The sequence below is a fragment of the Trichosurus vulpecula genome, chromosome 1 (genome assembly GCF_011100635.1).
Source record: "Trichosurus vulpecula isolate mTriVul1 chromosome 1, mTriVul1.pri, whole genome shotgun sequence".
Taxonomy (NCBI): domain Eukaryota; kingdom Metazoa; phylum Chordata; class Mammalia; order Diprotodontia; family Phalangeridae; genus Trichosurus; species Trichosurus vulpecula.
The window spans coordinates 369,563,869-369,590,701 of record NC_050573.1 but is presented as its reverse complement, the minus strand read 5'-3'; the positions used below and the strand labels follow the sequence as shown (position 1 = coordinate 369,590,701).

Sequence of the window (26,833 nt, the reverse complement as noted above, 5' to 3'; positions counted from 1 at the left end):
TCTTCTCTTCTTCTTTTCCCTCCATTTACCCTCCTTTTCTATTCTCCTATCCCTAAAGCCAAGAGAACAGAAAATATGTTGGGCTATATTCCATTTTGGAGAGACAGGGTCAGTGTTGGAGAGTAGGTCCTTGTAGCTCCCCCTCCTCCCTTCTCCCACTTCATGTGCAGCTTGCTAATGTCTGCATCGCTGGGTCAGTTACACATGGACACCTCTGTGGCCTAGACCTCAAGGCATTTCTGTGGTGTTCAGGATAAAATGATAAGGCAACCAGTGGAGATGCCAGATCTGTAGCAAATAGAAAAGATTTCGTCTTGCCGGCTAATCGCCCACTGGATCCGCTTCATTGGGAAAGTCAGCCTTTGGTGGCTCACGTTTAAGGCAGAGACAGGCGGCAGATGTCAGGTTGTCATTTCTGATCCAGAGCCTCCCTGCGTGTTGTGTCAGGCAGCTCAGCTTCCACAGGATCAGGAAAGAACTTTCTGAACAATTTAGAAAGCTGCAGCTGACACTTCCCAAGCAAAATGACAAATTGCTCAAAATAAGTGCCTGGCTACCTCACTGGGGCCATCAAGACCCTCCTTCCCACAGAGGTGAGGCCTAATCTTCTGGGTCTGTGGCAAGGAACAGACAACTCTGATCTTGAAATCTGGTGCAAAGGACCTCCTCAAAGCCCTGCTACTGCATCTTTTTTTCCTGGAAATTACTGCTATATTGCCTTAATAAATGTTTCTTGGATACCTTTTTGCCACATCCATGTTCTGGCAACCTGTTTGATTCAATTCGGTGAATATAATTGTTTTGCTTTGTTTTTCTTGGGTTTTTGTTTGTTTCTTTTTCTTTTTAGTTTTGGCATTCCTATTATGTACCTAGCATTAAACTCAGCTCTCTGGTAGATGTAAATGAAAGAGGAAACAGAGTCTATTCACCCTTAACAAACTTCTAATCTAGACATTAAGACAATTTATAAACACAAGACGTAGTTTTAGAATATTATAAAGACAATAAGTACTAAAATATTAAGTGAGCCCTTACTACATGTCACAATCTTGATGAATGTCACCAAGAGTCAGAAAGGGGAGAGAGTCATATTTACCTCCTAGATAGCTCTGAAAAAGAAAGATATAATTTGATTACTCAGATGAGGGGATGAGAGTCTATGCCAAAGAAAACTAAAAATAAAACAAAAGAAGAAAAGTACATAACATAAGAAAAAGGATCCAGGACCATTCTAGTGAGAGTGAAGTTCTAGCCCTTTAGGACACAGATAATTCTAAGATGGCAGGGATAACCAGGATGGCATTCTAAGGGGTTAAATTTAGAGGTCACTAAAAGCCATTTTTTAAATTTAAGGAGCTTGAAATGGGCACAGTGAATAAAGTGCCAGGCTTGGAGTCAGGAAGACTCATCTTACTGAGTTCAAATCTGGCCTCAGATGTTTACTAGCTGTTTTCCCGGGGCAAGTCATTTAACCATGTTTGCCTTAGTTCCCTCATCTGTAAAGTGAGCTGGAGAAGGAAATGGCAAACAACTCTGGTATCCCTGCCAAGAAAACCCCAAATGTCATTCAGACATGAGTGAAAAATGTCTGAATAATAAAAGTTATGGATGTAAGCTACCCACATAATCCTAGACCTCAAAAAATGCAGCTTCAGAATTTTCCAGGGTCTCTCCATAGTGAGCATAATTTCTGCTACATGGCAAAAATATTGACAAATATGGTCACAGGGAAATTTCCACTCAGTCACTCCCCACCCCACATTCCCACATTATTTCCCTCTATTCTCTAACTTCAATCTTTAGGAAGATTGGTTGATCTAATGTTTCTTTCCCCATACTTACTCTACACAAAGAATACCCTCATTCCTTACACACGACTAATTCTGTTCATGAAAGCTCCTGATCATATCATTCCAATCAATTCTCATATTGTACCTCTCCACCCTCTTACCACACACCTCACCTGGACTCTAGCCTGGCCCAGCTCTATCACTGTCCAAAGTCTCTAAATATTTGCCTTTGAGAAGTTATCTCATTTCCTCGAGCTTTCGTTTCTTCTATGGAAAATGAAGTAGGTAGAATAGATGATCTCAAAGACCTTGTCTATTTAAATAAAGAAAATCCTTTTCTTCCATCTAGCCAAATTCTATCCATTATTATTATTTAAGGTCAAATTTCTATTTCATTGCACTTACAGCTTCACTGATCCCTTCCTCTTCTCTAACTTCATTTTTATAACATTCATTTAGGTATTTTATCATATATTTTTGTTACATTGTTATTAACTGATGTGCTTGTCTTGGTTTAACTATCTTCAAAAGCCATACATATCCAAAGAAGCCATGTTAAATTGTTTTCTTATTATTCCTCAGTGCCAAGGACAGCAACAGCCACATAATATACTCTCAGTTAATGCCCTATATTTCCCAAATAAATGAATGAGTGATCCACCAAATAAATGAACGAATGGCCTAGATAGAATGTAATGGTGGCTCTGAATCAACCTATGGAAAGTGAGAGTTTGAAAGAAATAGGAAGCAGAGACATCCCTGTTTAATACCAAAATTCAGGAGATATGCTATCCTGGGTATTATGCAAAATGATCTTCTAGTTGCTATTTGGCATTTAAAAAGTAAAAATTAAAGTTTATTATGGAATTATTAGCAATTTTAACAATTCTCAACCTGACAAATACAAACATGAATATTTCCATTTACAAAGAACATAAAACAAATATTGCATATGAAACTGCTAATCGATATCATTTGTAGCTTGTTTCTTCTAAATACATTTTAAATTCAACATATTAATTTTCAAGCTGTCCTGTTATTTATAGTTTCCTTTTAATTGCCCTTCTCTTCTGTGCATTATTGATGTCGAAGTGAATTCTTCTTTTTTCCTTCTCTTTCCTTCCCTCCCTTCCTATTTTTCCTTCCTTTCTTTTTTCCATCTATCCTCCCTCCCTCCCTTCCTTCTTTCATTCCTTCCTTTTTTTCTTTCCCAACACAATGATTAGCCCTCTCTTTCCACTGAGACCCCACAGTTTAAAATAAAAGACTCCTTTGTAACAAACAAGAGTAATGAGGCAGAAATAAATCCACATATTGGACCTGTGTGAGCATGTATGTCTCATTATGTACTCCTCATCCATCCATCACCTCTCTGTCAGAAGGTGGGTAGCTTGCTTTATCACTGGTTTTCTGGAGTCATGGTTGGTCATTGCATTGATTAGCATTCCTAGGTCTTTCAAAGATAGTCAATAATTAAAAATGATTTATTGTGTTACTCAGTGTTGAAACAGTTCTCTGGGTGCCAAGCTGCACCCCCGAGAGTTTCTCATTCAGAAGATACTTTTGTCAATGAAAATTTTAGTCCCAATCCCTACTCCTATACTTGGAATTTAAGAGTAACACAATGGCCATAGAAATGTATTTTTTAAAAAACTGAATCACATAATTGGAGTTTTCTTAAGATCCTCTTGTCCAAACCAAAACTTTTGCCTTCTAATTTGATCTCCATAACATCCATGTATGTCAATGTGAGTCAAGAAGCATTTATTTTTATAGCATTTTATTTTTTTTCCCTCTGGCTATAGGTCAAGAAAATTTTTAGCATTCATTTTAACAAGATTTTGAGTTCCAAATCTTTCTCCATCCCCACCCCTCTTTTGCAAAGGGTAGGCAGTTTAATATAGTTTGCACATATGCTATCATGTAAAAAACCATTTCCATACTAGTCATGGTTGTAAAAGAAGAAACATATTTTAAAAACATGATAAATAATAAAGTGAAAAAACATGCTTTGATCTACATTCAGAGTCCATTAGTTCTTTATCTGGATATGGATAGCGTTTTCCTTTGTGACTCCTTGCTACTTGTGTTGCTGAAAAGAGCTGAGTCATTCATAGTTCGTCATCACATAGTGTTGCTGGTTATGCTCACTTCACTTTGCATCAGTTCATACAAGTCTTTCCAGGATTTTATGAAATCTGTCTGCTCATTATTTCTTATTGCACAATACCATTCCATTACATTCATATACCACAGTTTGTTCAGCCATTCCCCAATCAATGGACATCCCCTCAATTTCCAATACTTTGCCTCCATGAAAAGGGCTGCTATAAATATTTTTGCATGTGTAGGTCCTTTTTCCTTTTTTTATTATCTCTTTGGGATACAGACCTAGTAGTGATTCTGCTGGATCAATGGATACACACAGTTTCTTTTTAATTTTTGTAGGAGGAAAGGCAAGGCAATTGGGGTTAAGTGACTTGCCCAAGGTCACACAGCTACTATGTATCAAGTGTCTGAGACTGAGTTTGAACTCAGGTCCTCCTGACTCCAGGGCCCATGTTAACTGTAGTGCCTAAGTGCCCCAGGGTATGCACTTTGGGCATAATTCCAAATTCCTCTCCAGAATGGTTAGATCAGTTCAAACATCCACTGACAACGCATTAGTGTCCCAACTTTCCCACATCTTCTCCAACATTCATCATTTTCCTTTTTTATCATATTAGTCAATCTAATAGGTGTGAGTAGGCATCTCAGAGTTGTTTTAATTTGCATTTCTCCAATAAAAAATGATTTAGAGCACTTCTTCATATGCCTATAGATAGCTTTGACTTTATCCAAAAACTACCTGTTCATATACTTGGACCATTTATCACTCAGGGAATGATTTCAACAAGCATTTATTAAGTGACTACTATGTACTAAGCAATATACTAAATGTTAAGACTATTAATATTAAACAAAAAAACAGCAAGACCAACCTGTGCTGTGAAGAAGCTCACTGTCAAATGGGGGGGAAAACATTGAAGCAGCTATCTATATACAAGATAAATTGAAGATATCACACAGTAATAAGGAAGGAAATGGCATTAGGGCAAATTTGCAAACGCTTTGTATAGAAGGTACAGTTTTAGCTAAGACTTGAAAGAAAAAAGGGAAGGCAAAAGGGAGACAAGAGGAAGAAATAAGAGTTCCAGGCATGAGGGTCAGACAATCAAAATTCTCAGAGTGGGAATCTGGACTATCTTGTGTGAAGAACAGCAAGCAAGCCAGAATATTTGAAGAGGAATAAAAGTATAAGAAGACTGGAAGGTCAAGTGGAAGCAAGTTATGAAGGGTTTTAAAATCCAAACAGAGGATTTTTTATTTGGTCCTAGAGATAATAGGAAGTCAATTCAATTCATTGTATAGAGGCAGGGTGTTGGCATGATCACATGCTTTAGGAAGACCAGTTTGATAGCTGAGTGGAGAATGGAGACTTCAGGCAAGAAAACCAAGTAGCAGGTTATTACAATAGTCTAGGTGTGAGGAGATGAGGACTTTCTCTAGGGTGGTAGAGTGTTAGAGGAGGGAAGGGTGTGTATACTGCAGATGTTACAAAAGTAGAATTTACAGAACATGTCAACAGATTGGATATGGGGAACTGGGGGTTGAAAGAGTGAGAAGTTGAACATAATGCTTAGATTGTAAACCTAGGTGGCTGGGAGCATGGCAATAACTTCAGTGATGATAAGGAAATTACTAAAAGACAAGGACTTTGTTGTTGTTGTTGTAGGAAAATAAAATTAATTTGGTTTTAGACACATTCAATTTGTGGTATCTATTAGATAACTTATTTAGAAATATGCAATAGGAAGTTGGTGGTGTGAGATTGAAGGCAAGAGAGAGGTTAGAGGTCAATAAATGGATCTTCGATTTATCTGTATAGAGATTACAATTGCAACCATGGGAGCTGATGATATCACCACACAAAACAGTACAGAGAGGATAGATCTTTTGGGGACACTCATGGTCAATATGAATGACCTGGATGAAGATCCAGCAAAGGATACTGAGAATGGATGGGTAAGAAAGGAAAAGGTTTAAAAGGAAATTGAATTTGTTCTAGGTAGAATAGGCTTTCCAGGGAGTATAGTGAAAGATGTATGTAGAGTTGGATTATGGGGAGGGGATGAGGGGAATTTGAGAGTGGGCAGTGTGGGACAGAGAACAGGTTTATACAATGGCAGTCTTTGATTAACCATCACTGGAATAATGAGAGTATGATGTGGTGGGAGTATAGTATTCATTAAAACATAAGTTCTGGGTAGTTTATCACTGTCTCTAGAAGGGGAAGTATGAAGGCAAAGCAGTCTTATAGTGAAGAGTGAGAAAGTTTGTCTCAGAGTGAACTCATCCTAGAGTGTCAGAAGTGGTCTGTAACTGTAAGGAAGAATGGAAGAGGATTTCAAATTGTCTGAAGTTACAGGTCCTTACAGAGAGGTTGCTTCAAGTGTGAGGGAATTGCGGGCCTAAGCAAGCATGTATCATTCCCAGGGAAGTGAGGACATTGATATTAAGTTGTATGTGAGGTACACAGAACAGTTATTGTTAGCTTTCACATCTATCTCCTAAACATAGGTCAATGATAAGTTAACCTTATGAATATGATTTCAAGAAATGAATATGTATTTCAAGAAATGAACCAAATAAATCCTGCATATTATCAAGAACGAGACACAAGACAGCTTTTCCCTTGCACCAAGAAAGAACGCATTGAGTAATTCTACTCTTTCCAAACCAAGAAAGAAATGGCAGCAGAAAGTAATAACTAAAATAATTAAACAGGTTTTTTATGGAAACATATTGAAAAGAGGAGTCTTTTTCTTTTAAAGTCTAAGGATATCATAGAACTGAATAAAAATCATGAACATTGAAAATAACCCCTGAATAGTGTGGGCATCAAATACAGGAATGCTAGATGCAAATTTAAGTTAAAAAGTCAATTGAAATATAAAAACAGAGACAGTGATATAGAAATGTTACACATACATACACACACGCACACAAATACACACACACACACACACACACACACACACACGCCCCTACCCTTACACATCTGTGGTTCAGTCTTTTCAGTTGTGTCTGACTCTTCATTAATCCATTAGGGGATTTTTTGGGAAAGATAATGGAGTGGTTTGTCATTTCCTTCTCCAGCTCATTTTACAGATGAGGAACTGAAGCAAAAAGGATTTTGTGAGTTGCCCAGAGTCACAGCTAGTAAGTGTCTGAGGTAAGATTTAAACTTACAAAGATGAGTCTTCCTGATGTCACAGCTGGCCCTCTATCCACTACACCACCTAGTAACTCCCATATATGTATATGTTACATTTATTTCTAAATAATATATATATATATATATATATATACATATATATATACACATATGTCTATATGTTAAAGAGATATTTTTCTATTTAGTGTGCAAAGTAAAACTGTCTTTTACTTAAATGATTGCAATAGGCAAATGCATGATTCCCTATAGGAAGCTGTATCTTTACATAATTGACTGAAAGTTACAGAAGGTACAAGATCGTACTGTCTTTTATTTATCTATTCTTTTTAATTTAATTTATTTATTTATTCTTAAAAATAATAAAAACAAAACAAAACCCACTACTGACAAAAGCCTTTGACAAAGTAGGAAAAAGCTTTATCTTTAAAAGCTATTTCTCATATATTTATTAACATAATATTTTATAAGTATAACCACAAAATTAAGATGTATGCTTAGCAAAGGTATTTGACATTTTCGTGATGTTATGACAAAATGACCAGGGGAGGTCTTTAAGATGTTATTTGCAAATGATATTATGGTGATTATATCAATCCCCAGAATATTTCATTGTCTTTTCAATGAAATCCATGATTATACAAAAGAGTTTGGCATAATAATGTAGGAAGATATATAGATCTTTATCAATATCAATATAGATATTGATTTCTCTCTATCCATCTATCCATTTTTTTCTGTAAGGGAAATTTACTTTTGCATTTCTGAGAAAGGACTAATGAAATATAAACAGTATCTTGCTATGGGTTGCACTCTAGTATTTAACCAAAAAGACAAGGAAAACAATTGTGTTTTGAGAACATTTAAAAATTGTAGTTAGTGAAACAGTACCTGAAGACACATAGTTTACTCTCTTCTCTACATGACAAAATAATCTGAGCTTATCAATGAGGTGAAAGAACCAATCAACTTTGCACTGTGGAATTTTGACATTTAAAAGTGAAATGTCAGTATGAGGAAACAGTTTATAGAACTGAAAACAAACCTTTAAATTAACTAATTCACTTTATCACAAAGCTTGGTTAAGTACCAGTGACTAACTTGGGGATAAGTTGTTTATAAAATATGTAGTATTCAGATAGTAACACAACCACAGGAATAAATATGAAAAAGGATCTAAGACTTGAAAATAAAAACAAATTCCCTTTCTAGAGGACTTCTCAAAATTAAAATGTAAAGGGGACCCAAATTTATGGCAACAAATAGTAAACTACATTCTAGATGGATGTGGCTGTCTTTATATGCTCAGATGTCTTTCACTAAGTTCCAAGGGATCCTGAGTCTTGTGCTTCTAAACCATTAAAGTACTTTCTTCCATGAAGCTGGGCGTCAACTGAAACTTTATAGAAAAAGCATTCCCCTCTATTTCCCTAAATGATGCTGCTAGTAATGTGCATAAATTTTTCCTTCAACTTCTTTGACGCAAATCCTAAAAGAGTGGATGTTCTAAGAACCTAACACCTTCTAAGTTAAAGCTTGCTCACATGTTCTAAAGTGGTTAACTTTCCTGTCTTTAAACAGTGGTCCAAAAACCAGAATTCTATTCTCTTTTAGGAATTTCAGGATGTCATCCCCAAGCTATTTCCAGTCTAGATGATGAAAAAATGTTTTTGTGAGTAAGTAAGAAATTTAACCAATTAATGCCTCCCTGCAGGGGGATGAACACACTATTCTGTTCACTACTAATTCAACCAATGGCGCTGCTAATGATATATGGCATTGTATTCTAATACTTCCATAATTTTGAAAAACTTTAGACTAAATTGACTCTAGGGCAAGTTTCATTATGCAATATTATTCTCAATTTGGGTAGCTTATTTTGTGCCCATCTTTGGAAAATGCCCCTTCTCTTACTACTTCCTGCCTCAACTGATAATTTTTTTTTCTCCAAGAGCAGGTCGTTTTCATTTGATTTAGAACCTTCCATAACTTGGCTTCCATTTTCAGATTTGACTTCTTTCTCGCTTTCCTCCGTGGTATCAGAAAGAAGCCCCTGCTCTTTGCCACCCTCTATCATCACCTCGGGATTATATTTTTTCTCCTGAAGAGTCACTTTCATTTGACTTGAGATTCTCCTTGTCTGTGTTTCCATACTCTAGTTTTGCCTTTTTTTTCCATTTCTTACTTGTGCATCCTGGACAGGGTTTGGTTGAAACCCCTCTTTGTTACTCTTGACCACTTCATGAAGGTTGTCTTTCCTGGACAGCATGTAATCTTTGACAACACTCAGGCAGCACACAGGCTTAATGATTTCTACCATGGTGGTGTACTGGAGGTTACTAAGATTGACCTTATTTTCATAATTGTGGCATACTATACCTGCTAGTTCTTTAATGACTTCTTCTCCACTCATATGACTATTATTTCATGCTTTGTAAGTAATCTGGAATGTTCTTTTATTAAGCACTTTAAATCAAGGTTCCATATTTTTTTCATATTTTCTAAGAAAGCTTTGCATATACCATGTATGTGCAACATGCTTAGAATAACCTGCATTTTCTTCTTCTAGGTGGTGTACATATCCTTTAGGATATGATGTAGAAGTTTCTCAGGTTCTTCTCCAAGAGTTCTAATGAAAATCAAGTTATTTGCTCTACTTTCCAATGACTGGAATCATCTTAATCTCAATTCTTGTAGAGGCCTGAATCTCACTGACTTCTTTCTTCAAGGTAGCTTCTGCATCATCTTCCTCTTCCTCCTTATCCTCAGATGGTTGCTTATCTTTGTCTACAAACTTCTCAGGCCCATAGAAGTCATCCCATACTTCTCAAGAAGGCTGTAGGCCTCAGCCATACACTTGTGCTCATTCATGTTGCAGGTAACAAGGATATCAAGCCTGGGCTTGAGCTGTCTCAGGTCACAGGAGCCACTCCTGTACTGGGCCTTCTTAGCCTGTCCAAACTTCTCTTTGTTTATATCCAGCCTGACTGTGAGAGCTGCTCTGTATCTGTGGACCTGGAGAAGCAAGCACCCTAGAATACCCAGGATAGCCTGCTAGTACAGGTTCTTTAATCTGCTTTTCTGGTAAAGACTGCTCAAAAAGGGGTTGACAATACTACTTTTAATTATATTCACTAGTTCAGGGAAAAGTCAGGCTCCTGAACCTCAGAGAAAATACTAGCAGAGAAAATAGACCAACAGACAGGGCTCCAACTGCCTGAATCAAAGCAATATTGCTATACACTTTACATACACCACTAGATGGAGAGCATCTGAGCGGTCAGGGGGTCTGAACATATGGCTACTCAGAGTCTCCACCATGGAATCACAAAGTCATTCTCATAAGTGAGCCCCAAAGCAAAATACCAACTCAGAGTATATATACACTTGTCAGAGTTAGAAGCTATCACAACTCTCCTGACTCAGTGCCTAATCAGCTTAGTACCAAAATTGTGAAAGCCTTCCTGCAAGCAAGCCTCCCCAAAGCAAGCTTCCCTTAATAGGCTCCATGTGAGGCCTATTAATGGGTAGGGAAGGTCTTCATATCCCATTAACATTACAAGGCCATCTTAAATAAAGGGAAGGGGCACTGTAGAGACAGACTAGATGGGGTGTGAAAGGAGGAAAGTTCAAAACAGAAGTTCCAAACCATATGTTCCTTCTATGTCTCATTATAGCAAATCATTTATCTGTCTATTTAAATCATTGCAAAACAGTTTCTTTTCAATTCTATTTTCTTTTCAATTAGCAAACATTTCTATTTTTCCTCCCACTTCCTCCCAAATAAAAAAAATAGGAATGAAAGAAGGAAAAACAAAACAGAAGGAAAGAAAGAAAGAAAGAAAGAAGGAAGGAAGGAAGGAAGGAAGGAAGGAAGGAAGGAAGGAAGAAAGAAAGAAAGAAAGAAAGAAAGAAAGAAAGAAAGAAAGAAAGAAAGAAAGAAAGAAAGAAACAATTAAATAGAATGTTGTGGTTCTTAAGAGGCCCCATACTTCTATTAAGTAGAGCAATCTGCTCTTTCTGTCCATGCCTCTCTCCATGAGTCATAAAGGCATAATATTTATTATTCTTTCTTTCTCAGTGAGTTGCTTTTCACAGGTATTTCAAAGGTATTTTTTTTGCATTCTTACTTCTTATTATGCAATGACTCCATTACTGTTAGAAAATGTGTACTACCTCTGAAAGTTTCACAAATGAAAAAGTATGCTTGAGGTCTGATACAACAAACAGACAAGTAGGCATGTAGGATTTGCAATGAAGCTATAGAAAAATACCTCAGTGAACTGAAGATGATTGTGGCAAAGGTAGAACTCTGGACTCCTCAGGAAATTTATCTAATTGTGGAAACATACAGGGTCACCCATCTAATCCTTCCACTTTTCCAGTCCATTTGTTTGCTATTATAGTAAGTAGGTGCAGAACATTTTTAACACCAATTTATATAATCACATTAATTTGCTTTGTGTAGAAAGAGCTATCATCATGGACTCTATCCTGACTCAAAAGAACTAAGTTATTATAAACAGGAAAAGAGTTTCAAATACTAGGATCATCAGATATCAAAATTAGAATGATTGTAGGATCATAGTATTTAGAGAGCGAAAGTACCTTAAAGATCAGTTAGATAAACCTTTTCCTTTTACGAATGAAGAAACTGAGTCTCAGATTAAAAAAAACATGTCTCTCCAAAGATATCCTCAACTAGTTAGATGTTGAGTCCTTGGGTGGAATCCAGAGCTCTTGAGTCTAATGTTGATGTTCTTAACACCAGACTGTGAATAGTTCTTTCACTTAGACAGAAGATGACATGAAGGTGGCTATGAGAGAAGCAGTTTGCAAGAGTGAGGGAAATATGCCCAGTCTTCATTATAGATTGGTTATATTTGGTATCACCTAGACTAATTGAGGTACACTGGTCTTTGTTAACTGGGTCAGCCAAGGGTCAGGAGAACAGGTGGTCGAGCACAATTTCATAAGCACCTGTTTTAATATTTGGCTCAGACATTTCCCCGAAGTTGCTCAAAGGAGCAATATGATCATTATGCAAAGATTGTTTAGAGAGATGGAGCCTTGACTGATGAAAAAAGCTAATTAGAAACTCATCTTTCCAATCTGGAAAGAGATAAAGTTTAAATAAGTTTGGCGAGCCATGGATTGACCTGGGAAATTTGTCCCAAGTCACCACTTTTGTCTTTCCACAATCCAACTTTATAGCTTTCTCTTCCAACCAAATATCTTTCTCCCTATGTAACAGGAAATTTTCATAAATAGCACATTAGTTCTTAGTTTTTAAATTTGTCTTAAATAACTAGTGTCTCACTGAGGCAGGTTGTCAGTGTGTGGGCGGGGGGAACAGTAACACTTAGAAATAAATATAATTTACTTTGTAACGCCGTTTATGGTGAAGTGAAAGCGAGTGTGAAGCATTAGTAACTCATTAGAAACTCAATAATTTAATTGTTGTTGCTGTTTTTAATATGTGATAAATAATTTCTTATAATTCTTATCATGGATGCCTATGTAATGTTGTTTGTCTCAGTTTTCCTTTGCATTTTAGTTGAAAACCTTTATTCTGACTTTGCTACCTTGTCTCTTGTTTGCCATGAATTAAAAAAAATGAGGTCTATTTTATATCCAGATCTTTCTGGTATATTAAGTTCAGTTTAAAGAGTTGCAGCTTCCAGGGTTGGTAGAATACCATGAGAAATCACCTTAAATATATGCAATACAATGTTATGTTTCTGAGCCAAATAGTTTACATCAAATCATAATCCATTTTTTGTCTATTGGCTATTTGAGTCTCTGGTAGGATTTTTTATTGGTGGCTTGAGACAAGCAATAACACCATTCTCATCTTCCTTTGTCTCCTTTTTTCCTACACTTCTAATTCTCATCGTGTCTACAAAGTCAAAATTCTATTACTTTTATGTCTGTCATTCAGTTTGATATAAAAGGGGATAGACACCTTGTTATTATTTTTAAAAACATTTATTTAGTATTTTGTTTCCCCAATTATGCACTAAAATGATTTTTAACATTCATTTTTCAAGCTTTTAAGTTCCCAAATTCTCTCCTTCCCTCCCCTCTTCCCTCAGTGAGAAAGCAAGAAATTTGATATTGGTTATAGATGTGTGGTCATGCAAAACATATTTCCATATTAGTCATAGTGTGAAAGAAAATAAAGACCACCCCCCAAAAATGAAACAACAAGAAGAAAAGTAAAGAAAGTTAAAAAAATAGTATACTTTGATCTGCAATTGAACACTATCAGTTCTTTTTCAGGGCAGAAGATAGAGTCTTTCATCATAAGTTCTTCAGAATTATCTTTTATCATTGTATTGATGAGAATAGTTAAGTCATTCATGGATGATCACTGTACAATAATCCTGTTATTTTGTGCAATTTTCTCTTGGTTCTGCTCGTGTCACTTTATGTCATTTCACAAAAGGCCAGGTTGTTGCTTTTTGTGGTATTTTTTTTTTTTGTTTTCTGAGAGCATCCTGCTTGTCATTTCTTATAACACAATAGTATACCATCACAGTCCTATATCACAACTTGTTCAGCCCTTCCCCAATTGGTGGAAATCTCGGTAATCTTTGATTCTTTGCCACCAGAACAAGATCTAAAAGCTTGTCATTTAAAAAAAAAAGTTTCCAAAGATCAAATCAACCAAATTAGAGTGAGTGTCTCTATGTAAAGACAGGTCACAAAAAGAAGTTGTCTTTAATAGTATTAAACTTTTTCCAATTACATGTAAAGATAGTTTTCAACATTCAGTTTTGCATAATTTTGAGTTCCAAATTTTTTCCATCCCCTCCCTTCCCTTCCCTTCCCTTCCCTTCCCTTCCCTTCCCTTCCCTTCCCTTCCCTTCCCTTCCCAAAGGCAGCAAAAATCTGATTGAGGTTATACATGTACAATTATAGCAAATATATTTCTACATTAGTCATGTTGTAAAAGAAGAATCAAAAAAAAGGGGGAAAACCATGAGAAACTAAAGTGAAAACAGTGAGCTTTGATCTGCACTCAGAGTCCATAGTTCTTTCTCTGGATGTGGTTAGCATTTTCCATCATGAGTCTTTCAGAATTTTCTTTGATTCTTGCATTGCTGAGAAGAGCTAAGTCTATCATAGTTAATCATCACACAATATTGCTGTTGCTGTGCACAATGTTATCCTGGTTCTGCTCACTTCACTCAGCATCAGTTTGTGCAAGTCTTTCAAGTTTTTTCTGATTACATCTTAGAGCAAAAATATATCCCATTACATGTATATACCACAACTTGTTCAGCCATTCTCCAACTGATGGCGATCCACTCAATTTCCAAATTTTGACCACCACAAAAAAGAGATATTATAAATATTTTCATACATTTGGGTCCTTTTTTATGATCTCTTTGAGATACAGACCTAGTAGTGGTATTGCTAGATCAAAGGGTATGCATAGTTTGGTTGCTCTTTGGGCATAGTTCCAAATTGATCTCCAGAATGGTTAGATCAGTTCACAGCTCCACCAACAAGGTATTAGTGTTCAAATTTTTCCACATATTCTCCAACATTTTTCATTTTCCTTTTCTGTCATATTAGCCAATCTGATAGATGTGAGGTAGTATCTTAGAGTTGTTTTAATTTATATTTCTCTAATCAATAGTGAGTTGCAGCATTTTTTCTTAAGACTATAGATGGTTTTAATTTTTTCATCTGCAAATGGCCTGTTCATATCCTTTGATTATTTATCAATTGAGGAATGACTTGTATTCTTACAAATTTTACTCAGTTTGCATATATATATGTATATATAATATATATGCACACACACATACATATATGATGAAGTTTTTATCAGAAACACTGCTTGTAAAAATTTTCACAGCTTTTGATTTTCCTTCTCATATTGGTTGCATTGGTTTTCTTTGCGAAAAATGTTTTAAATTTACTGTAATCAAAATTATCCATTTTGCATTTCATAAAGTTATCTATCTCTTGTTTGGTTATAAATTCTTCCTTTCTCCATAGTTCTGACAGGTAAACTATTCCTTGTTCTCCTCATTTGCTAATGGTTTCATCTCTTATTTCTAAGTCATATACCCATTTCAACTTTATCTTGGTATAGGGTGAATATCATTATATTTTAACTGTAATACCTAAGATGTTAGCTCTGTTTTTCCCCCAAAATATCTGGTATAAAAATAGGTTCTAAAGTTATCTGAATATCTGTGATGGGCAGTAAATAACTTGGCTTCCTAAGGATTATTCCAGAGTTAATAGCAATGTAAAAATCATAAGAGTCTGTGAACGGAATGTATGAAATTAAAATCACTTACTATGTGCTTACTACATCTCAAACACTATGCCTACTACTGGTGAAAAAATAGGGGGTGGGGGAATGGGATAGTTCCTGCACCCAAGGAGTTCTCATTCTTTTTGGAGAAGATACACATAAAGAGTTCAGTTGCAGAAGGGTATAAAGTTCTAGAAATGCTTAGAGAGCAAAGGGGGTCATATGAAAAAGGCCCCAGGTCCCATAGAATTTACCAGCAGATAAGATGGCATGCCCGGGGTCTAGATTGCTCAGCAGGAGTGCAAATAATAGCATCTACCAGTCCTCTACCTCAATGGAAGGTTTAAGCTGGTGACTCCTATATCTTATAGGTATGAACATCCATGTCAATAATCCCACCTGGTCTGCCCACATGGACAATCTAAGTAAGGGGAAAGACAAAGGAAAGCCCAAGGAGCAGGATATACACTGAACACATGCAACTAATTTCAATATATACTAGTTGCTGCAATAGGAGACCTCAGATATCTATGCTCTCGATCATGACAATGAGTGTGACTTCAAAATACTTAAGAATTTATCTGGAACCTTCTAGAAAGAGCAAGAGTGACAACATGGGATGATCTTCTTGTTCATTGCATTTTAATCAAATATCAAAATTGCAAATTAGGGGCATTTGAGAAATTACCCAACAATTTGTCCATCAATAGCAGCAACAGCAGCTAAAAATCAGCTTGATAGAATAGGACTTATTCCCATTTTAAAGATGAAGAATTTGAAACTCAGAGAGACAAATGGCTAGCCCAGTGATCCTGAACTTTTATCATGCTATAGTGTTCCTCATGCTATACCAGTTGATCCCCTGAAGCATGAAACAAAGACTCTGTCTTTGTCATCCCTCTCAATCCTGGTAATTTTTGTGTCACTGATTATTCATGGACACACTCAATGGTTTTTGATAGCCAATGAAAGCAATGTTTTCTTTTCCTACTATTGACTATCTAGCCAATCTTTCTATCTCTGATATTTTCCATTTCTTTATATATTCTTTAAAAATAAAAGTAAAAAAGAATGGATGTTTTGTAATCCATGTCTTCATATTCCAAAGTAAAAGCTGAGTATTTATTTAGGACCAGAGGCCCATAATGTTCGAAATGACCTTAGAAGTGCTAATTTTTCTGAGGAAGAAAATGAACCTCAGCAGTTTAAGTGACTTAATCAAAGTTTCATGGAAGCTGAGCCAGGATTCAAACCTAGATCTTCTAACTCTAAATTCACTGCTAATTCCACTACGTCATGTTTCAAGAATTTGAGCCCAAAGAACCGTTTCTTCAGTCAGGAAGATAGTCCTTTACCCTTCAATTCATGCTTATTTTCTTCCCTATTCACTGAATTGGGCACATCTTGATTGTGACAAAATTATTTGTTAGGGCACTGCTATTGTGAAAATTTCCGTTACATGAATAGTGCTAGAGTTCAGACCTGTGAGAAAGCATAGCAATTCAGGTTTGAATCCCTTCTTCCCTTTCCTTCTAGTAGCCAGCTCTGACAGGAAACCTTCTGAAAAGTATCTTTTCATTACCACAGATGTGACAATCTTTCTTCCAGGTGAAATCTCATTGGTCATGCTCTGGAAAGCATACTTGGGGGAGAGAGGTTTGGGGAAAGGTCGTGTTCAGAATCAATAGAAAGTTGTTGTTCTTGCGCTATCTCAATTCCAATTCATCTACAATGATTTCCTTGATAATCCTAATAACATCCTTTGACCTTCCTGAGTAGAAAGGTATTACTGTCTTTATTAGATTTAGAATAGCACTTATTCTCCTATGCTGTTTTATAACGTTCCCCCTTTGTTTAGTACCAACACTACAAGGTCTTTGAGGGAAGGAGCTGTGTCTCCTTTTCTTATGCCCTATAGTGTCTAGCACAGGGCTATACAACCAGTATGTACTCAATAAAATATTTACTGAATTTTGTTGGAATTTAATATCCAGTTGAAAGGAGATTGTGTCTTGGATGTATAGCAATAAATTGGCCAAAGAAATGAATTTGGGATTGTCTCCTTAGAAACATATCAAATACTCTTCCACTACTGATTTACAGAGAAAGGAAGAAGTCTCTCTAAGTGATATGGTGGTAGAGAAATGGTCATTTCTTTTCCTCATGGCTTATGAGAACTTGTTATACTCAGTTGATGAATTACTTTATCAGTCTTTACTTACTGAGCTTCTTCTAATGTGCTCTTAATTGTGCTAAGTTTTAGGGACTCTGAGGGATACAAAAGAAGAAGAAAACCCTAACCTTAGGTTGGATTTGACAGCCATAACAAGATGCCCTTACCAGCGTAAGCTGATCATCTGAAATCTCATCTTTATGCTGTTTAATTCAGCTTTTGATATTCAACAATTTCTCAACTCTCTGTCTCCTCTCTTGTCTGAGTGGAAAGCTGGGAGGTGGATTATCAACCTCCTCCCAAAGTTTTCCTTTATAGAAGGAAGGATCTGGAATTTTCAGCACATGATCCACTTTTCATCTGCAGAAGTTACTAGTTTGAACTCTGCAAGATGCCCCAGTACCTGGCATCCCCTGTTAGTCCTCCCCTTTCCAGCTTCCTTTCCTGTGTTGTCTTCCCCCATTAGATTGTAAGCTCCTTGAGGGCAAGGACTTCCATTCTATTTTTTTATTTGTATCTTCAGTGCCTAACATGGTATCTGGCATGTAGTAGGTGCTTAAACATGTGAATTTAATTTAATTTAATTGAGTCACTTGCCAGCTCTTTGGAAAGAAAAGGCTAATATGAAATAATCAGAAAGTCACCCAGAGCTAAACTGTATGGTACTGACTATGTTCTCCACAGTGTCTCATCCCTTTCAATTTCTTGGCTGTTTCCATCTCTTCCTTCTTCCGTTATTATATTAATCATCTGTGTTTTTTCTTCTTTCCTATCACCTCTCCATGCCCTCATTCATGGTTCTGGTAATCCATACTATGTCATCCCTCCACTCAAAAATTTTTGGTGATTCTTTATCAGATACATAAAGTAATATAAACTGGTCCAGTCATTCAAGGTCCTACAAAATTGGGCATTAGCTTACTTTTCCATCCTTTTCTCCTACTGTCCCATTCTTACATTCTGTAGTCTGTTTAGACTAAACAACTTTCTCTCCCCTGCAATTCCTGTTATCTTCCTTTGCCCATCCTATTGAAATACTCAAATTCACTTTTAACCTTACTGCTTCAGTCTCTATTTCTCAAATTCTGTTCCTTGACCAACTTTACATTCCTCTCCTCATCACCTATTACTGAAAATGCTTTCCTACTCCATATATTTTGTAAAGCACTTTCTTCCTTTTGCTGTAGAGGTCAACATAATTTTCCTACTCCTTTAAGCTCTCCTCTGACACTACCAGCAGTGGTTCAGGCCCTCATTACCTCATACCTGGACTATTGCAGTATTGTGCAAGTGAGTCTATCAGCCTTAAGTCTCTCCCCACTCCAATCCATTTTATTTTCAGCCATTAACATAATTTCCTAAAACACAGCTCTGACCATGTCACTCGTCTACTCAATAAGCTCCAGTTGCTTCCTATTGCCTCCAAGAGCATATACAAAATGCTGTTTGTCATTCAAAGTCCTTCATAACTTAGCCCACTCCTACCTTTCCAGTCTTCCTACAATTGACTCCTAGACAATATTTTTCAATCTAGTGACACTGGTGATTCCATAAAGAAGACAATCCATCTCAAAACTCTGGCAATTTTCTTTGACTTTCCTCCATACCTGGAATGCTGTACCTCCTGTATTCTAACTCTTGCCTTCCCTGTCTTCCCTTAGACCCAAGTGAAACCCTACCTTCTTCAGGAAACTTTTTCTAAGGTCCCTTAATTCCATTGCTTGACCTTTTTAATTATTTCTTATCTAATATTGGCTCATAAGAGATGATTGCTAAAATTTCAATGTTGATATTTATGCCTCTGAAATTGACAAAAACTATAAATCATGTCTTGATTTCTTATTTTTATTGTCTAGCTTTAAGAAAGTGATTGAAAAATGTTGATAATGCAGATAGAAACTTAAAAATGTGTTGTGCATACAATTTTTGTTAAATATTTATCAGCAAACCTCTATACATATCTGTTTCACTCATTAAATGATAAACTTTTTGAGAGCAGAGCCTTTGCCATTTCATCCTTTGTGTCTTCATTGGTTGGAACAGCACCCGAACACATAGTACTTCAATAACCCAGTAAATTATCAGACTCTATACATAATAGGATTTCAGAGATGGGATAAACCAGTACAAGACTGTAAGCTGAAATGGTGATTGAAGACTTCACAGAGGAAGCACTTGAGCTGGGACTGGAAGGGTCAGTAAGCTACGGATAGTCAGAGAAAACCAGGTCAATTCTTAGAACAAAGATTCATTTAGTAGTGTACTTGCTGCACTTTCTCCACCTCCACACACAGACAAACCTAAAAGACCAATTAACACCCTGGAAAGCACTTTGGAATTGCTTTCCAAACTTAGTATAATGAAAACAAATGGACATTTTGATTAAATAGATATCATTAATATGACATGTTATGATCTGAACCCATGGTTTAATGATCTAATTAAGACCAAGAAAAATTCATTATGGACTCTCAGATCAAATAACTCATTTTACAGAGCTTAGAAAAAAAGAGGCCATTCATATGAGCAGGAAAAGGATACTGTTGGAGCTGAGTGAAGAAAAGCAATTTAACTCTGGAAGGTTAAATACGACCTTATCCTGAAGAGCAGAAAAAAAAAAAAACATAGCAAAACTGCAAGTAAGGGGAGTAACATCATACAATAGAGAGTGTCCTAGGACAAAGAATTCCTTTGACCTTAGGTAATTTCTTGTTATATTTGTGTTTCGGGATCTCTACTAAAAACAGATATCCTAAGTTTTATTTTTCCAAAATTCTCTTTTTTATTGTGAATATAATAATCATAAATGTTCCAAGTCATGAAAAATTGTTGAAGAAATGATGAACTGCTACCATCTCTCCATCACCTGGCATCCACAAAGTTGAGCAGTCTATTTGAACTTAGCTAGGTTGGTCCTTCATCAATAACTATACTGCCCACCAATAGGCTTTTCATTGAAGACTTTCTAGCTGTGTAGGGCCTATGAGGTTACATATTCTTCTGTCATAGTTTGCTATATTTAGCATCACATTCAGGCTTACAAAGTCATCAGAAAAGGACTTTAGTGGAAGCCAAATTTACTTAATGAAATTTAGTAGAGCTGCTGATTCAGTCCTACACTTGAGTGAAAAATGAATGATTGTGTTTAGATAAAATTTTGTGCAAAAAGCTCAATGGCGTTTATTGATCTGAATGCTACCTATCACAGGATAGGTAACCCCAAGCCAGCCTCATTGTAATCCCTTCATTGGAAAAGGAATTCCTCCCTGGTTACAGGTTGAACAAGATGTACTCTGAAATCTCGTTCAGAACTGGCATGATTCTGTGAATTCTTGTGCTTCTTCTTTAATTAACAACTGACACCACAAAATTTCTGAGCTTTTTTATTTCTTTTTTTTTAACCTGAGAGGCCCAAATTCTTCTACAGCTTTGAAATCTATTCTACTAATGACCATATCTTCCATTGCAGTCTCTTGATATCTTTGTATTCTTTGCAACCCTTTTCAAACCATACTACTTGCACTCTGGCCTGTGTTTCACCCTTCTCATATATCCTTTCTTCCATACATTCAGATTCTATCCTGGGGGACCATGGACACTGTTATACTTCCCTTTATGTATTGCCTTCCTCCGTATGATATAAGCTCCTTGAGGGCAGGGGCTGTTCTATTTTATTTAATTTGTTTCCTCTGCACTTAGCATTGTGTTTGGTACAGGGTAATCACTTAATAAATATATTATAACTGGCATTAATTCAGTTTTCTGCATTGTCTAATTGCTACCTTTTACCAAAAAGGGGCAGAAAGTCAGAGTCCAGATTTATCTACGATTCCTCCATAGACACAAAACATTGGAAGCTTTCCTCTTTTCTTTTTTTCACTTAGTCTGTCACTATGATCTCTCATCCTTTTTTTATTTGTCATTTATATTCTTCTGAAATTATGATATCTTAAAATTAAAGGCCGTATAGAATTTCAAAATTATTTTGGTATTAAGGAGATTATAATTTGGGATCATTGCAGGCAATGTATAATTTCTCCAATGTGAAACTTCTCTTCCCACTATATTTGACACCCTAACTTTTACACCTATACTGTGCTTATCCATTTTGTTCATATTTATTGAGCCAATTAATTTGGCAAACTTCATGTGCAGCTACACTATATATATACAGTTACAAATGTTGTCAGTATAAGCATTTTCATCTACTTTTTTAAAATGTAGATGCTTAGAAAATGAAAAATACACAAGCATTTTACAAAAAAAAAAAACTCAAACTATTTTGTGAGTCAAATGATACCTATGTAGAAGTTTGTCTCACTTTGTTAGAATTTTTTCCCATTTTATGGGGTTCATAGGCTTATCATAGGGCCTTAAAGTTGAAAATCAGCATCTAGTTAGATCCTCCGATATAAAGATGAGAAAACCTAAAAGTAATTCCTTAACATTGTGGATTAAAATTTATTTCATCTGGAAAAAATATTACCAAGGCATTCTTAGGCAATATATGGTACCCCTTAAAATTTTGTTAAAATATTCATTCATCTACATAAATATGTTTATTCATTTCATTTCTATTTGACTCCAAGGTATGTGCTGCTTAAAAGCAAGATTGGAGTAATAATACATAAAGAAATAAAATTAAGTAATAATACAAGAAGTCTATAGATTAATCCCAAAGATAAGCTATGTAGAAAGTATATGATAAACGAATGTAAAGACAGGAGAAATCAATGTGGACTATAATGTTAGGCAGAGCCTTGAGACTTTGAGACTTGATGTAGACATTGATGAACACATAGGATTTGGCTAGGCAGAGGCAGGGTGAGGACTTTCCAGGTTGTAACCCTTAATGAGCAGAGATTTGGACTCAGAAATGAGTGTAGTATCTGATGATAAGTATACTGACCTGGCTTAAAGAAAAATGAGCAATGGGAGTTCAGACTGGCAAAGTGATTAAGGCCAAATTATGAATGGACTGAAATGGCAGCGTGATGAATTGGAATTCATCTTTTAAGCGTTTAGGAACTACTGGAGTTTCCAACTGTGGAATGGAGGGATATAGTAAAAGTTAAGTGTTCTCTTTGACTAGAACAATAGTGTGCATATTTCTAGAATCAGATACTTTCTTCCCCTAAGTAATCATCAAACTTCCAGAGAAAAGCCATGCTGATTAAATGAGCATCATTGGTCCTCTTTGAACTCCCAGATACAAACTTAACCCTCCAGAATTATCTCACTTCAGTAAGAGAAGGGCCTACATAGTGGAAGACACTTTTGGGTTTATTTATTTTGTTTATAATATTTATTGTCCAGGCCTGGTACTCTGGAGCTTCAGAGCATATTTACAAATGTCATAGGAAAGAAAGTGTCCTTGCCCTTGCAGTGTATAATCGATAGCAAACAACATAAACCCAGACCACGCAAGCACAAGCACACTCTCACACATTTAAAAATGAAATAAAAGGTCCCTGCTGCATCCTAGATCACTGCATGATGTTCCAAGGCAGAAAAAAAAAAAAAACCTTAAGGCCCCAGATACAAACAGCTAGAAGGACAAAATTCAAGCTAAGCCCTAAGGCTGTGTTTATATACCACTCAGCATCCAGAAGGGAAGTTCTGGGAAGCATCCAGATGGTCCCAAATATCCAGATGTTCAGCATCATGTAGTCCCAACATCTGGATGAGGGACTAATTTTTTTCACTTTTCAAATGGATGTTTGGTACATAGTTGTAATGAAAGAAGCTGGTTTTTGTTACACAGCAAACTTTTTTTAAAAATTCCTATAGAAAAAAAAATATTGGTGAGAGAAACAATTCATAGAGAATGACAAGTCAACTTCAGCAAAAATCGATCAGCTAGTCCTGGGTAGAGTTGGAAGGAACGAAAGACTATGCTTTTTTCTCTAGTACTTCATTTTGAAGGATGTGCACATTCATTGCTCTAGCATATCATAGGTCAGTGGGGCTGAAAACATGCTCTTTAGGTCACTTACCTTCACCTTACACAAACCCATTTGACTGAACTTTCACATTTGTCAAAATGCTCAGAGAGCTGAATCCTGAGTAGAGGATCATCTAGATTTTAAGAGCCAACATTTTAAAAAACTGTATGAAAATGGGGCTATAGACAAGTTAGAATTTTTCTGTCTTCACAACAGAGCTGTAGCACATGTGAGCAGCTCTTTTTAGACCTTCCCAGCAAGCCATTCATAGAAATATGGGAGGAAGCAGATAGAAAGGATTATTACAAATTTTTATTTTCATCTAGATGACATACCTCATGACATTGAGTTGAGGCAATAAAGCAAACAAAAAAAAACTTCCTTAAAATAAAGCTTGGCTGCTACATGACACCGTGGAGAGTGAGAGGGCCTGGAGTTAGGAAGATGTATCTTCCTTGAGCTCGGAGCTCAAATCTGGCCTTATACACTTACTAGCTGTGTCACCTCGGGCAAATCACTTAACAGTATTTACCTTAGTTTCCTCACCTGTCAAATGATCTGGAGAAGGAAATAGCACTCCACTCCCAGCATCTTTGCTGAGAAAACCACCAATGGGTTCATGCAGAGTCAGAAACAACTGAAAATGACTCAACAACAATAACAACAAAAAATATTATAATTTTGAGGAGTAGAGGGGATTTAGGCTTTGTTTTTGTTTTTTAAGAAATTTTTGTGGGCGGTTCTGAACCACTTTTTCAAAAATTTCATCATCTGGTGAAGCCTGTGGAACCCTGTTCGTATCATGTTTTTTTAAATGCACAAATCAAAATACATAGGATTACAAAGGAAACCAATTATATTAAATTTATGGTTGTTGCTTATACACATTAAAAGGTTATAGATGCCAGGGTAACATTTGCTGAATGGAATTTATAATTTATTCGGGTACTTGGCAATTGTTATTTTCAATTTAAATCAATTCAATTCAGTTAGCACTGATCAAACCACAGAAGTGTAAAGCACTGTACTAGACACTGGAAATACAATGATAAAACAAAATATAGTTCCCACTTTTTCTTTACCTTATATGATATTTCAAATACATATTTTTAACAACTTAACACTCATTACCAAAGTGCACCCTTACATTAGATTCATGAAATAGGGAAGGCATTATTACCTCTCATTTTATAGCTAGGAGTACAGAGAGGCCCATTAATTTGTCCAGGGTGGTACAGTTCAGCCAATGAAAACCCAGGTGTCCTGATTCCAGTCCCCTGATTTATTTTTGTGCTATAATACTTTCCTAATAATTCCACTACTTTATTTCTTACTAATAAAAATAAAGCATGTTTACTGTTATGTAGAACATATATTTCTTATCGCCCCATAAGAACAACCTTTCCTGAAACTGAAACCAAAAGAATAGAAAGAATGATAAAGAATGATATGACTAGAACTTCCTTAATCCTAGAAAATCCTAGGTCTCAAAGTAAGTCATGATTGAATTCACTTTTACAATTTCTTTTTGCTGACACATCATACTATTGACTCTATTGAACTAACCATCTACTAAAACCTTAGATGTTTTCATCAAACTGCTGTCAAGCGATACTTCCTATTTTGCAGTTGTGAAGATGATTTTTAAACTTCTGAAGATGATTTAAGTGTACGAATTGACATTTTTTCCTATTAAATTTCATCTTGTTAGATTGAGTTCAACAGTCTATTCTTTTGGAATCCTTACTCTGTGTCAACCATCCCTCCCAACTTTGTGTCATCTGTGCATTCCATAAGGATATCATCTATATCTTTTTCCAAGTCATTGATAAAACTTTTAAACATCACAGGACTGAAGTCAAAGGGTACTCCATTAGAGACCTCTTTCAAGTTAACATTGGACAATTAATGATTATTTTTTTGAGTTCCACTATTCAGCCAGTAAATGTTTTTGATTTTCTAGGCATGAGTCTCTTCTAACCATCTCACTCTCTATCTCCTTCTCTTCTGTCACTGTCAAATTTCTAGAAAGAGTAGTATACATTTACTGCTTCCATTTCCTTACCATCCAATCATTCTTTAACCTTTTGCAATCTTGTTTCCTTCCCAATTCACCTGAAACTAATCTTCCCAATGTCACTACTGAACTCCTATTCATCAAATTCAATGGTCTTTTCTAAGTTGTTTTCTCCTTGACCTCTCTGCTGGACTACACACTGTAGACTACCCGTTCCCTTTTTATAGAATCTAATCCCCTGGTTTTCTTCACACTACACTCTCCTGGTTATAGTATCTTTCTGGCCAAACCTTATGTGTGTTCTTTAATCTGTAGTAGTGTTCTCTACTCAAATACATTTAGTGACTTACCATTATCTAGTGAAAAAAGTTTAAACTGCTAAGTTTGGCATTCACTCTTCCCCTTGACCAGGCTCTACTTTCACTTCATAGCATTGATTCATGTTACTTCCTTTCATATATTCTATACTTTAGCTAAATCTATCTACTGGATGTCGCTCACTCTCTTCCTATTCTCTGTCTCAATGATTTTTATTTTTCACATCTTCCTTTCAGAATTGATTCCTTCCTCACTATCTCCACTTATTCAATCATTTACCTTCCTGTATGATCCAAGGAAGGAGTATTCAACCAAAGCTTTGCCACAGATATTATTTTCATCAATCTAGACTCCTACAGGTTCAATGACCGTCTCCTGTATAGATGAGTCTCACAAATTTTACATATCTCTATCTATCCATTATCTATGTGTTTCTTTTTATGGCTAGATTTCTATCCCATCATCTTGCTAGCTATCTAGCTAGATATTAACTATTTCCCCAGTGAGAGTATTTCCTTAATTCCAGTCCTTTATCATCAACTACCAGTTAGACAGCTCCCTCTAGGTGTCATCACTAGATCTTGAGTTCCTTGAGGTCAGGGACTTTCTTTTGCCTTTATTTGTATCCTCAAAATTTAGCATAGCACCTGACACAAACTAGGTGCTTAATATTTTTGATTGGTTGATTTATTTTTAGCATTTCATATTTAACTGCCTAAAATAGATTTTCCTCCTTAAGTACACTCCTCCCAATTTCCTTAATTCTCTTAAGAGCATTATAATTCTTTCAATAACTTAGGTTCACAATCTTAGAGAAATCCTTGAATTTTCCTTTATTCTCCATATTCAATCAATTGCTAAATCTTGCTGATTCTTCATCCACAACCTTCATTCCATCTTGATTCTGAACATCACCCCCTCTTTCCTGGATTATTGCTCTAGCCTTTTAATTACTCTCCTTGAATTCAATCTCTCTTCTCTCAACCTTATCCTCCATAGAAAGGCCAAGCTAATATTCCCAACGTGCAGGACTGACT

The 26,833-nt window shown here is 36.0% G+C and overlaps 1 pseudogene; it reads right to left on the bottom strand.

Moving 5' to 3' along the window:
* Nucleotides 1-321: 321 nt before the first annotated feature.
* Nucleotides 322-26,833, bottom strand: part of LOC118838561 — a 57,867-nt pseudogene continuing 31,355 nt past the window's right edge.